Genomic DNA, 15,240 nt, shown 5'->3' on the forward strand with positions numbered 1-15,240 from the left:
TTTTATTACAGCAGTACTGTCTTTCCTCCCTTCTCCATAACATTTTCCTGATCATCCCAATGGAAATTATTCATGCTCCTCCATTCTCTGGTGGTAGACACCAGCCTTCAAAGAAGTGAACTTCCTTTCTGTTGAAGTGATCATCCTTTGTGTGCTTTAAGGTCTTTATGGGATGGGTTCCAGTGTGTAGAGAGGGTAAGAAAAACCATTACCTTGCACTAAAATATTCCTAAAACACAAAGGGACTGTTTGTTGGTCATGTGCAGACCTCTGTGCATTGCATCCCTCCAGGATACTTCATAATAAAAGGCTGGCTTTTCTGGAGATAATAAGCTGTCAGAGGCAACCCCTGGTTGACTACTGAACACTTTCAGATATAGGACATAAACAATATGAATTATAACCTGCCATTGATACTGTTTCACAGTTGAGTGTTCAGTGTTTGATGAAAAGGACTGAGGTATTACAGAAAATAAATTAGAATAAAAAGAAATTATGAAATGGAAAATGTGCCTTTGGTAATATTACCCAGTGGACTGGAAAATTTCTGATAGTTATTTTTATCTGGATTATAATTTATAATGTACTGAACCAAGGCATAAATTTTAGAGTGCAATTTTATGTATAAAAGGCATATATATAGTTTTCTGTAACAGACTGTTAATACTTGTTAACAAGCAGATGCTTACAGGGTCTTTTTTAAGGATCAGTTAGCAGAATTCAATACCAATTGTGTGAAAAGTAAACATTCAACAACAGTGCTATTTAAAAGAGCATTAGTGAAAACTCTAGCCTTGGGCTATGGTTTATAAACTGGAAAACAGTCTTTTAATGTGCTTTCTTATGCCTCTATTAAAGCTGCAAATCACTTTCTTTTGAATGTGCAGATTGAGGTCACAAATTAAGTTAACAAATTAAGATCCATTTATATATATGTACCCAAATTTCCATACATTCAAATGTTATTTTGTAGATTGCCTCATTTTTGAAATCAAAGGGCTGCGTTACTAATGGAAGTGGAAAGGTACGAATGTGTAAATTGATGTGCAGAATGTGACAAGTTTATTTCTACTCACTGCAAGTAAAATTGCTGCTGTTTCCCTTGTTTAGAAAGGATTAATTGGCTAAATGACAATGCAATGGTTTTACCAATTAAGATATATCCATCTTGCCTGAAAAAGCCTGTCCAATTAGCAAGGTTAATAAACACTGACTCACTCTTCAGCTTTTCTCCCTTTCATTACATAAATGAGCATTAACCTCTAAATCAAATAAAAGGTCTGTTTTAAAAATTAAGAAAATGTTAATATAGAAATGATACATGATCTTAAGTGCTCAGTAACTGGGTTATTAATCTCACTTACTGTTCCATGATGAAAGAAAATCCATCAAGATCTTTAAAATGTAAATTGATTATGTTTTATAAGAAGGCTGGGAGAAAAACAGCAGTGTCTGTCTGATGTAAAGAAATGGGTGAAATATTTTTAGCTCCTAAGAATGGTTTCATAAACCCCAAACTAAAAAACACTTGTTCCTTTTAGATTTTTAAGGCAAGGTTCAGTTATGCCAAGCTTTGGTTGAAGATTTTTGTGATTTGGGCATTTATTTAGTCTTCTGTGCAGGTTTTCTTCTGTCTGTGCTCACACTGAATCCTTTGCCTTATGGAAATACCATGAACACTTCTCTCCAGCTGTTTAACCATGGAGGATTTTAGCTCTTGCTGAGACCTCTGCTGCTCTTTCTGTTTAGCTGGAAATAGCCAGCAGGTTTTGAAGTTATTAGGTGAGATATATGCAAACTGTGTCATTTCCCTAGAAAGCTGGATAAAGGCAGAGAATAAGGGCTTCTCTGTGTACTGGTGTGGATAAATTTTGTTTGTAAATGTAATTAAGTGCTACTCTGCAATCTATAAGAACATAATCTGTGTGGTTCTTGTAGAGACCACTCATGTGCTGAGGGCTTGTATGACCTTTGAACACCACAACTGTCAGTGATGTACCTCAGTTTTTCACAGAAGTTATTTTAAGGCAGAATTGCCTTAAAAATTGTTTTTTCCTCCTCTGTTTTCTACTTCTGCTGTCAGTCTCTGCACTGAGTACCAACACTGGTTGCTTGGAATAAGTCTTCTTCAACTAGCTGCAGCTTGGTAAGACAATCTTCTCAAAATATTTGGGATATTTGGGGGTTTTGGTTTGTTTTTCATTCCTAAAATGTAAGAAGCCTTCAGGAGGGAATTCTAAGCAGTTAGTGGTGTCTACAGGTGTTTGGTCTGGCAGCACAGAATCATCTCTACCAGCCTGAGCAATCTTTTAGGCCTCCTCCAGCTCTGCCTGCTGCCAAAGGGTGGTCAGTGGTAGTTGCTTTGGAGTAGGGTCTGGAGAGCCATCAGGAGTCCAGAGCTACAGTCACATCCAGTTCCTCTCTGGGCCCTGTGGTTTGGGGTATCGTCAGTAGCCAGATCTCTGAGTTGCTCAGAAGAGACCTCCTGTTATTCCCAGGAATGCCGTCCCATTTATACTGTTCCCACAGACTGAAAACTTCATCGCAAGTGTCCTATGATTCTTCATTTTTATGGAACCTCTCAAGTAATATATCATTTCTAGACAGCTGGAATTTGTTGGGAGTCTCCCATAAATACTGCTGTACTGAGCTGTTCTTTCATTGTCTGTGTCCCTCTGTGTCCTCCAAGAAAGCTGAATTCATCAAAACCAAAATCAGTGCAAAATCATGGCAATACTTCAACCACAAGAGAAAGAAATAAAGAAGAAATTGAGCAATTGCATGATTTGGCAAAAAAAAAAAAAAAAAAAAAGCTGGACACATCTGACAGGGCTGTCTTCTGCTATTTAACACCTGCAGAAAGTAATTGGTCATGAGGCACCTCCCAGATTATATCTATATGACCACAGCGGGAACTTGAAAATTAAATCAAGCAGCTCCTGAAAAACTCCAGGTGATTTCAGAACACCTGCAGGAAGTATTTTTCCAAAGCTCTGGTACATCAGAAAACATCTTTTGATGAGCTTCTCCCTTGTGCCAGGCACCATTTACTTCCAGCACATTCATGTTTTACCATCCAAAGGTTAAACTGTGTTTGACTGAGTGCGTGCTCTCCATGGTGAGGAGCAACAACATGTCCTTCTGCCTTTAAAGAAATAAAATTTTCAGTCCAGGACCCAATCCTATTGTTATCTGAGACTGTTTTTAAATGGTTACATCTTTTTCCTGATGCTTCCAACTACTTCAGTCAGTTTCTGAGTTTTTAATTGCACAAGAGACTGAGTTAACTGAGCATTATTTTTAATCAGTTCATTTTATCTGGCTTCAGAATTCTGAACCAAATTATCACCATCACAAAGTAATTACTGGTTTATAATAATTTCACAGTGTGCAGTCTCCAGTAATCCAATATGCATTGCCTACAAAACAACACTGCACTATGTCACCTCAGGGATATTGGCTCTGTGAGTTGTTGGCTGAGTTTCAGAGCACCAGATGAAGAAACCAAGGTTTATTTCCCTTGAGTTTGGATTTGCATGATTAGTTCTCTGTATGTTACTCTGAGAATGGACATCAAGTATCAAGAGAAAATTGCTTTCAAACGATTTTCTTTTTGCTTCCCTGCCTCTGAAGCACCTTTCCCTGCAGGCAGCATCACATTTCAACCTACTTGGTACTTCTGATGACACAGCAGGCACAGATGTCCCTATGCAGGTACTGTCAGCAATCACAGCAATTTTATATATTGGTACAGGAAAGCTCAGGGTGCTGCGATGTGTTGATGAACTATGTCCACCACCAGAGCTGGTGGCCAAAAGCTTCTGATTCCTCATAAAGGATACAGACCAGAGAATCTCAGATTTCTGAAGTTCAGTTCTTCATGCTCATAACTGCTCCATAACAATGTCAGGAGTATTTCTATTCCCTGCTGGGCCACAGAATAATTTGTAGTAGCTGTTTAGGAGCACTAAACAGCTGACAGAATAAAGCATCTGTGTCTGCTATGACAGCAATACCCACCTTGGTCACTGATTCATTTCTTTTACAAGCACCTCTCCAGCTGCTTGTATGCACCCTTCCTCAATGGATCCTTCCTCCTGGAATACGTTGAAGATGCTGCTGCTCAGTTATCTTTCAAACCTGCCTTCTAGAGAGACAGTGCTGGGGTCCTGGTCTGGCAAGGGTTTCCTGTCCACAGCCTTCCCTTTTAATCTTCAGAATTAGACGCTAGCAGTGAATAAAAATGACACTCATAATGAGTGATCCTGATTACTCGATTAACCAGCAGGAAAAAGAGTAGAAATCTGAAAGAGCACCCATGGGTATCAACATGAAGCTTCAGCTGTTGCAAACTGATCCAGCCCCTCTCTTGAGAACACATGTTTTCGATGTGTTGTTTGTAGCTCATATTTGGGAAGCATGGCAAGAAGAGGTTCACATGATTTCAGCATTAGGAATGAGTGTCAGAAGGCAAAACTTCTGGTCAGTTCTTAGGCAGTGTGCTCAGTAATGCCAAATTCAGACTTTTAATGCTCAAGACAGACCTCCAGAATGTCTGAATTATTTTTAATCAATCTGCATTTCTTTCTCTTTTACTTCCAGTTTCTGAGCTGCAGGTTATGCTCCAAGTACACTTTAAAGCATTTTTTGAAATTATGAAAACTAGAACCTTAATTTCAAATATATTAAATTAAAAGATTTATTGCTCGATCATCTGCAAACTAGTTACTTACAACAGCACCAGACACTGTCACTGTTATTACTGGTGTTCTAAAGCTGTTAATTCTCCTCTAGTATCAATAAAGATGAACCAGCTTCACCTGAGGACTGGTTTAGGATCAGACCCTGTTTTAATGGGAACAGCTGAGCCTCTGAACATGTTCAGATATACATTATTCTTTCTGCCTGTCAGTGCAGTTTGAGAATACTGGTTGCCATCCTTTGTGGTCCAAAGAAGGTTCAGTAAAGGAGTAGCAGCCCTCAAGAAAACTTCAGCAGAATACCTCTGTAACAATAAAACTGTAAACAGTAAGATCTGTATTTACATTAAAACTATTTTTCTGCAATTTCTTTTTGAGACTCAGAGACTGTGTTGGTCAGAAGTTCTTGGTCACAGCTTGATAATTGTGGCTATTTCTGGTCATTATTGGATTCATTATCTTGATGTATTATTTAGAAGACTGTTTATACCAACAGACAGATAAAAGGAAAGTTAGCTTTGCAAAAGCAACATATTAGAAGTTTCTTCAGGAGTTTTCAATTTCAATTCTGATCTGCCTTGGTTGTAAACAACAGGGATTATGTCACTGACACCAATGCCATTAGTATTAACCCTTTCAGGTTTGAATGTTTCTCACTGCAGTAAACATTTGCTATTGATACGATCCTATATTTACAGACATAGATTGGAACTTGGTGCCCAAAAGACCACTTCATCCTGCAAGGCTCGGATTACTCAGGGGAGGCCTGGCAATAGCCTGCTTTCCTTTACTTTGTTCTGCTGTTAAATGCTGTTAAATGTTCTCTGTTAAATCTTGTGTGTTTATAATGGCATCATCTGCTGCTGCGAATCACTGAGGGAGCAGATGGCAAAGAATTCAAGTACCTATCTCCCTCTGATGCCCCTGGCAGTGAAGCATCCAAATATCTTCGTAGATTTGAGACTAAGAGCTGGGCCAGAATGCAAACAAAGGAATCTTTAATCTTAAACATTGCAGCAGTTTGCTGATTGTGGACAGTCCTCTGTTCAGTCTCTCAGACCCCACAAGTTGTTTGCACTTAGTGGTCTGGAGTGTGTTAGACTCCCAAAGGGACACAGCACATTACTAATTTATACTAATCACTCTAAAAATTACAAAAATGCTGTGGAAAAATATCAGGGAGGAGACAATGGAAAAGCACAACTATCCTGTCTTCTCTTCCAACCCTAAAACATACCACATCACAGTGAAAATCTCCTTTTTAACTAAACAGGGTGACACAACTTTGTAAGTACCCTGAATGAGGTCAAAATTTTTCACTCTGTACTGTTGACCTCTTACACATGAGAAGTAAAATGATTCTTTTACTTTCAGGAAAGAAGTAATGAGTTATTGCTGAAATTATAGTTATTTTCTAAGAGAGTGTCTGTTCTAGGAGCTGGAGGTTGATGTATAACTGAATGTCACTACTAAGGTGCTGTTTAAGTATTAGATTAAAATAAATATTCAAGGTAGGGGTGATAGATAGTAGAAGGAAGTCCTTTCCAAATGGATAAACTGAGAATAAAGTCCATGACAGCGGCCTGGTTGAAAAATATTTTCCCAATGGGTTTCTTCATCAAACCAGAACAATCCAAGTCTGATAAACTGTTCATAAAAAAAATAATAAAAGAACAAAACAAACCAAAAACAAAAGGGGACATTTGTGAGGAAAAGAGGTGCCTGTGTTTGATCTCTGGCTTTTTTGGCTTTAGCAAAAGTTATTGGATGAGACTGAACACATTGACCGTGCAAGGAGCTGTGACAGTCTCTTATCTGTAAGACAACAGAATATATACTAGTCTGTCTCTGTTAAAGTATGCAAATGTGAGGAAGTGATGTTTACAATCTGATTTCAGGCCTCTGAAAGTAAAGAAATCCAGACACAGTGACACAAATAAGAGACGAAAATAACAATTTACATGAGCTGTTATTTGTTTAACCTGCAGGCAGAACTCCAATCAGTTTAAAGTCATTTATACACAACTTAGCAGTGGAAAGTCTTGCATATGTGCAGTCTCTTGTTTGCTTTTGTAATTTCTACATTTGCCTACCTCTTATCTTATTCCCTTTGAGTATTTGCTGCACTTGCAATGTGTAACAGAAACAGTATCCATAAATGCTGACAGAAATCTAACAACACAAAGCTTTCCATGGATAGCAATGAAATTACACCTTCTTGGCATGGAGCACTCTTGAAAGGCCTAATTACAGATAATACACCTGGGATGAATTCTTATGCTGCCAACAGGAGGACAATCCTGGAGTTTCATAGAGAAGACCCTAGAATGTTTTAATTCAATCACTCAGTGTAATATTGAAGTTAGTGGTCCCTTGGCTTCAAACATGGTGGTGAGATCTCAGCAAGCTCTTTGGACTGCCCTTCAGCTAGAAAGATTCCTAGTCACTTGTAACACTTGCATCACTGAATGCTCTACGGACTGCTGCCTTTTACAAGTATTCCTCAGAAGAATAGACTTCAAATACATCCTTCCTGTGACTGACATGTAGCATGACAGTTTTGCTTTTTTCTTATGTTATACTAGAGATATTTTGTTTCTCGTTAAGTCTTTCTCTCTTTTATCTTTGCTTAAAGATACAATTATAATTCTGATTTTCTTCAGCATGAAAGGCCAGACTGTCTTTCAGGTCCATGCAGTCAAGATAACCTATTTCCAACTGTTTATTTGAAGATTTAACTGTTTGTTTGAGGAATTCTTAGCATCTTTTCTTTGATGAAATCAGTAGCAGTAGGTCAACTCTAAACACATCCATAATCATTATTAATGAAAGTACCCATATCATCACCTTATTCACATGTCCAGGTATGATTTTAATCCATAATGCAGAAAACAGATACTAGTTTATGCAAAGTCTGCAGCTGTAGATTTGAATGGATGTCTCACTGACTGTTAGCAATCTCAAATTAGAGTTATTCTGATTTAGATCCTGATTCTGATTAAAAAAGGCTCTAGACATTTTCTGTGACCAACATTAAATACTACGAGAGGAGTATGAAATAGACTCCATGTGATGGTAAGGCATCTCCAGCCAGGTCTTCAGAATTTTTAGTCAGTTTTAGAATTTGGCTTGACTGATTTCTTAAAGGGCAGTAATTATGTCAGAAACTTACTTGATAAAAAGCCAGCTGTCTCCGAGCTGTTTCTAATGCAATTTTGAAATCTTTTGACTTAATGTATTTTAGTTTTGTCTGCTGCTTCTTGAGAAATGTAAGAAGGAACAGCTTGTTTCCTTTGGAATGGAGATACTATTTATGAAATAGCCTTTCCAGGAGTCAGTCACTGACGAAAAGAGGGAGTTCATTTAATATGATCCTATGAAACCTGCGGAACGAAAACTGAGTTTTCTGTTTGTCTGAAAGAAAGGTGAGGCTGAAAAAGTCAGACAGTATTACTACAGGATCCTCAGCTGCCACATGAAACAAACTCTTGCCTTTTGTTATGATTTTGACAGCACTCAAAGTCAAAAATGTCTGGATTGTCAAAGGTTTAGTCTCTCAAACTGCTGAGCCAAACTCAGTCCTTGCTAGAAACAAGTACCGTGTGAAGTGCTTAGTTTAGTCACATATAATTAAATCTGAGGCAGAGCCATCTCCATGGTAGTAGGAGACCTGGCAGTAAGGAGTGCACAGATGGCAAGTCTTGGGAGTGGGACATAAGGTGCCCACCCAGAACAGTTCTTTCCTGAGCATGGCCAGGGTCTGGTCTGGCTGTGAATCTGAGGTGAAGCCAGACACTACTTCTGCTCGTGCACATCCAATGTGCCTCTGGAGTGCAGGCATAGGCGTGGAATGAACCTGCTGTGTGGCACCTCTCACCCCAGCCAGCTCAGATCACAAGTCCTGCATGGCCATGCTGGAAGGTAATGCTGCTGTGGGGACACAGGAAACTTGCGGGCCAAGTTCAGCCATGGAAATCAGCTCCACTGATTGCATTTGGTGGTGTCTGATCAGCACTGTTGGGTTTGGTCCCACAGATGGGATTTGCTGACTCTGACTAACAATTGTCACGATAGGTGTATTTTAATGTAGTCAAGGTCAGAGGCTTCATCTAGGGCCCTTCTCATTAGACAAGAACCCTTACTGGGGCCTTAATTTTATAGACTATACATCTGTAGTCAAGAAACTATTAAAAAAACCACCATATCTTAGTTTTTAACTGTTGAATCCCAATTGATCCACGACAGCTTCAATTCAGTAGAATATGGCTCTTTTATTTTTCCTTCTAGGCCTTTTCATCACATTCTGCCACATTCTGGCCTCCCCTCCAGTGGATGTATTTTCTGCACTTTGTTTTGACTTAAATTTTCTACAAGAAAAAGCATTATGAAAAAAAACAAACAACCAAAATCATGCAGTACTGCTGGAAAAGCTAAACAGGAGGTAAGTCTAGTGGGCCTTTGCTCTGCTCTTCTGAACAAATGATTTTGTGGTGACAAACACAATAGCAACAAATGCAGGGACAGGAAAGAAAAGGTTTTTCATCTATGAGCTAATTTCAGGGAAGAAAACAAAAAGCGAAAGATTTTGGACAAAGAGAAGGATCAGGGCTTCTATTGTATTTTCAGTTTGAAATCAATAATGACTTTATTTGCCATGGTGCTCAGAAGAGAAACATTTTCTCAGTAAACGGAATCTATGTCTTTTTCACCCTCATTCTGTTGTGAATGGCACATCCCCTCTCACCAGATTCTGTTGGTAAATGGGGCAAGACAAGCTTTTATTACTACTGTTAGCCTGCAGACTGTACTGGGATTCTGACCCAGCTATTGTTGAAGTATCCCCAGATGGCATTTATTTGAAACAAATGGATTATTTTAGCCTTCTACAAAAGAACTCAACTCAAAAAGTTAATGGTTCAGTGGGGTGGACTTGGCCCTTACCTTACTCCCCACCTCCCAGTCCTACAGCAAGATGTGACAGAAAGCACAGGCTGTGATCCTGTCCTGTAGGGAGGCAGGGGACTTTTCACCCTACCTGATTGCTGTAGGACATGGGAATGTAAGAATGGCCATAAGGTTCAGACCAAGAGTTATCCTTGTATCCATAAGCAACAGCTTAGGGGAGGGGAAAGACAAGCACTTAAAATACTCCCCCAAAATTCTCCCAGATTCCAACTGTTCTCATTTCAGGAATTCCTGAGGCTGATATGCTAAACCTCAACAAACCTGTTCTTTTGATACTTGTCTATTCTCTCCCTGAATCCATGTGATTTTTTGCCTTTCCATTTTCCTTTGGCAAGGAGCTCCACGGTTCTGTTACCATTGCATAAAGACACTTCTCTCATGTTTTACACAAAGATTCACAAATTTTCTTTCATGTGGGGAAGAATGGCAGGAACACTGCTGCCTTGGAGTTCTGGCTTTTCTCTTTCTCCCCACCCCTCATTTCTTTTTTCTTATCTTTAAAACACTATGCTTTCGCACCTACTCTTTGTCTATGGTTCCCAGCAGATACAGTTTTGACTGCTGATGGGCTGCAAGGTAGCATGTATCTTAGTCATTTACACATAAATTCAGTGGTAGGGCCAAACTTTAGCTGATGTTCTAGTGATTGGTTTGCTTGTAGGAAAACAGAAGTCCTTAATGATGTCAGTAAGGAAATGGATAAAAGCAAAATCTCCCTTAAATCTTTAAATTAGAACTATAACAAAGAAGTAAGGGGTGGGAAACTTTTTTTTTTTTATTTATAAGATATGAAACCAAAATTTTATATGAATTCCCTTGACCAGAAGGGGAGGGGGTTTAATCACTATTTTTTAACAAAATAATTAACCTTTGTCTTTTCTGTATCAACAGGCTTTTGACTGTTGGAGGCAGAAGCCCATAAGAGAGTGGAAACTGGATGGAAGGTAGGAGAAAGAACCTGGAGCTATGTTAAACTAACAAAGATAAATCCTTCTGTGAAAGACCACCAAAGTCCCATAGAGAAACAAAGAGAAAAATGCCTGTTTATAATGATAGGATAATTTTATATTCTTCTAGCTGCAGAGAATTTATGCCTTCTAGGAGAGTAAAATAGAGGCCGAAAAGCTGAGTTTACACTAAGCTAAGGGAGAACACCAGGAAAGCAGCCCTATTTTTCTGATGTCCAGAAAACAGCAGACATATGCTTTCTGCAATCTTTCTGTCATGCTACCAGCTGAAGGGATGAGTAACCATAATGACATTTTCCATTTCTTTGAGAGTGTTTCTGTTCACACCTTTACCATAAAATGCTGTTCTTGGAAAAGTAGATCAGGCCCAGCCATGCACACTCCCAGTCAGTGTCTTCTTTTGTGCAATTCCTACAGCACCACGTGAAGCTGAACAGATGACTCAGTTTCAAATCCAAAGGCAGCAATTAAATCCAAAGTTTGACTTCAGTAACTTTGATTTGCACCCATCAAGATTTTTTTCCAGAAATATTTCATGTCCAAAACAAGCAGTTATAGTGGAAAAGGGACCTCTATGGAGACCTTGCTGCTGTTGTCAGGAGTGAACTTGTTAAAGATACAGGAACTGAATAAATCTCAATCAGCTTTGTTTTTTTCTCGTCTGTGATATGTCATCTTCTTATGCACAATGCCAGACCTATAGACTTGATTTTTCATTCTTTCTCTTTACTAATAAAGTCTTTCCTGTTTCAACTTTGTTCCCTACTTGTGAGAAACTACAGACAATTGTACCTTCTCTCTGCAGGGGGTGAATTTCATCTTCCATTAACAAATATTTCCTCAGAAAAAATGTTGTTCTGTTGCTTAAATTTCCTGTATATTAAATTTGACCTGTAATGGATGGTTTTAAATTAAAGTACTGAGCCTGAAGTTTTACAAACTGAATGGCAGAAACTAGAAGAATTTTTTAGACAAATGGTTTTTCTAGTTCAAGTACACAGTGAAAGCATAAGAATTTGATCTCCAGGTTCCAAGTGCTTGCACAGAAATACTGCTTCCTAAACATCTATTTGTTAGCATTTAATATGCAATTATTGAATTTACTGTGAGAATGAACAGTATTTGACATCTGAAATTAAAATTATAAAATAGCAAGATTATATCAACTGCTACCTTTTCCCTACAGAAAAAAAAAAAAAAAAAAAGGTTTTAGTTTGGAGGTTGTATGTTTTGGGGTTTTTAAATCTTAGACATCTAATCACAAGAACAGTAAGCAAACTCCAGTTAGCACAAGCCCAGATGTAGCCCTGGCTTCCCTGGTTCAATATCTGTGTAAATCTTAGCTGGATTCAGGACTGCTGACACTTAAACAGATGCCAGGATCTCAGTCCTGGCCAGCAGAGGCCACTAAGAGATTGTAAGAGCTGTACAAGACCCTGGAAGTTTTCTATGTACTTCAGCATGTTCACTGCTGGAGAGACAGCGTCTGGGATGTGGATTAGGATTTTTACTAGAAAGAGGGAATCTTTGGAAGGTTTTTCAAACTTTCCAAGATTTTTAAAATAATCTTGGAATGAATCTTTGGCTGCTGGTCTGAGCTCTAAGTGGGCTGCTACTTGTTAGCAATGAGCTGAAGCAGGTGCAGAGGGAAAAACTCTTTATAAAGAGAGGTCCAGTATACTCTTTGCCTTGTGCCCAATGCTAAGGAGGATTTCGTGGCTACGCCGTGCAGTTTGGTACAGTTACCTGAAGTCAGACTGTCAGCTTACTTGTGCCAGGGTTTAATGGTGAGGCTGAGATGTCACCTGTCATCCCCTTTGGATGGACAATAGTATAAGCTCAGATGTAGCCCATAAGGCCCAGTTTTCTGTATCACAACGATGTGGTGAAGGGCTGAGGTGGGATTTGAATCTGCTCAGTTTACTGTAATCTCATGTTCGCATTGATGGGGATTTTGTGTTTGTGAGTGGCAGTGTTAGCTTACTCCCAAGCTGTCTTCTTTTCTCAAGATGTTCTCAGTCCCTTTGGATTTTATAAAACCCATGTCATATCATCACATATTCCCCTAGTCAAAGCAATTCTTAATTTTGTGCCTAACCTTGTTCAGTTCAGGGTGCACATCACTACAAAGAGAGAAACATTGGGTAAAACAACCCAGTTTTGGTACAATAACCTGCTTCCATAGTACTGTGCAATTCCTTTGTGTCTTGAATTAGTTTGTTTGCTGCAAAGGCTTGTTAAGCTAAGAAAAATAATCTGAAAATTCACCCAGTGCATGTCTTTAAGAGCAAAACTGTCACAGAGCAATTCTACCTGCTTAGAGAGGTTTTATACACTATTGAATTCAGCCCTGATTCTGCTGTGAATAGGTTTTCCATTGACCTTTCTGGAGCTTTGAAGGCAGTCCTTCCCCAAAATCAGGTCTTCATTTTAGAGCATCAGCTCTCTGCTGAAAACACACCCTGGAAACAGGTGGTGGGAGCTCTTCAGAGGGAGCTCCTCAGTCAGGCTGTGTGTATTTCCCTTTCTCAAAGAAAAGGCTAAGCACACTAAGCAGAAACTCAGCAGGACCTGGGAGGTGCAGCCTCACAGAGAGACAAGATGCTGTCATTGCTCCTTGGCAATAACTTGGCCTGAGGAAAGTGGCTTCTGACTGACTGAATTCCCAGCCCGGTGCCAGCCTGGCTGTGCCACTGCAAACTGTGCCATCTTTGGCAGCCCACACTCCAAGTGCGAGATGGCAGGCAGGTGTTCCTGTGTCAGGATCCATTACGGTGAAGGGATGTTGAGCAGGCAAAACTGCAAACAGCATTCCTCACAGCTTCACCTCCATTGCTCCTGCTGTTACTCTGTAGGTCTGAATCTGATCTGTGCCCCATGCCATGTCAAGCACAGAATACAGATATGGAGACTCCTCTAGCAATCTGCACTTTAAATGGACTTCATTAAAGATGTTATTGCTCAACCCTGCAGTGGACAGAAAGGAGCAGAAAGTGTCAGTTTTTACCTCACCTTTCATTCTGGGGAGAGAAAGTAGCAGATGATGTATCCTTGTGTCTACAAAGTCTGGGTGTAAAAAAACACTAGTGGCCTAGGAAAGGTGTTATTAGATGAGGCATAGAATCATAGAATCACTTAACATTGGGAAAGACCTCTAGAATCATCAAATCCCATCAGTAACCTAACCCTGCTGAGACCACCACTAGCCATATCCCCAAGTGCCACATCTACATATCTTTTAAACCACATCACAAGTCATAGTGACTCACCCACTTCCCTGGACAACCTGTTCCAGTGCTTGAGAACCCCTTCAGTTAAGAAAATTTTCCTAATATTCAATTTAAAGCTCCTCTGGTGCAACTTATGGCCACTTGCTCTCATCCTGTCACTTGTTACAAAATACAAACACCCACCTCACTACAATCTCCTTTCAGGTAGTTGTAGAGAGTGACAAGGCCCAGTTTATCAAGAAACCCCTTTATTTTGTGACACTTCAAACATAAAGTGCCAGCTAAACAAGATATAGACCTCTAAGAAAAGTAAACAAGTTTCTTCTTCCTGGTTTCACCATTGAGAAGGACATGCCAGCTGGGACAGTAGTTCTGTAGTTCTTGAATTATCTTTCTACACTGCTTGACACTTTTAATATGGCTCATGAAGGCTGAGCTCTCAAATTCAACAAGATGTTTCTATGAGCTCAGTCAAGTCTTTTAATCACTTAAAATACACCAAGAAGTAAGCTGTACAGATTAGACACTAAGCTATAAATTATTAATAAGCTTATTCTGGAAATTCATCATGCACTTGAAAGGCAATTTTCACAGTCTGATATATGTCAGTAGCCTGTACCAACAGGCTCTTTCACTCAGCAGAATCAAAAAGGATTTAAAAGGATGGGGAGACAATTTTTTTCCAGGATTTTCTTGCTTGCCTTTCACTAACTGATGCAACAAAATCTAGAAAATGTCTTGTCCTCCAAGAAATCTGTTGTGCTATTTTTAGATCAAAGACATTCTATCTTGTGGTCACAAATCTTGTTGCAGATACAATTGTTCTAATAGGAAAATGGAATAAATTTATAACAGTGGCAAAATTTAAAACAAACATATTTAACAGGCTTTGCTTCTGAGTTTAAAATGTATAGTACAATAACAGAAGTTTTACTTGGCAAAGACTCTGAAAAAATAAACTGAAGTTTATCGTGCTTATTGCAGCTTTTTGCTGATTCTATTACATATGAAAGACAATCTAATTTCATCAATATTTGATTTGACTTTTCTGGTGGGAATTTATTTTTTCTCAATCCAGATTATAAATGTCATAATGTTCAGCAGGTGGCACCAGCTGCCCACAGCCAGCACAGGCTCCAGAATGACACCACGGTGTGCTGGTGTGTCTTGCCTGAGAATCTGAGTCATACCCAGAACCACGGCAGTGACAGCTCCAACTCGCAGGCCATCTCTGGAGGCACTGGAAAACACACTTCTCACTGCAGGGAAGTTTGTTTTTTTCCTGCTCTCTGTTGCCATCACGGAGTGTGCTCTTTCACATTCTTGTGCTTCACCTCTGCAATTGCATAATTTGTGTGTATACAAGACACAGCTTTT

This window comes from Pithys albifrons, chromosome 8, assembly GCF_047495875.1.
Source record: "Pithys albifrons albifrons isolate INPA30051 chromosome 8, PitAlb_v1, whole genome shotgun sequence".
Lineage (NCBI taxonomy): Eukaryota > Metazoa > Chordata > Aves > Passeriformes > Thamnophilidae > Pithys > Pithys albifrons.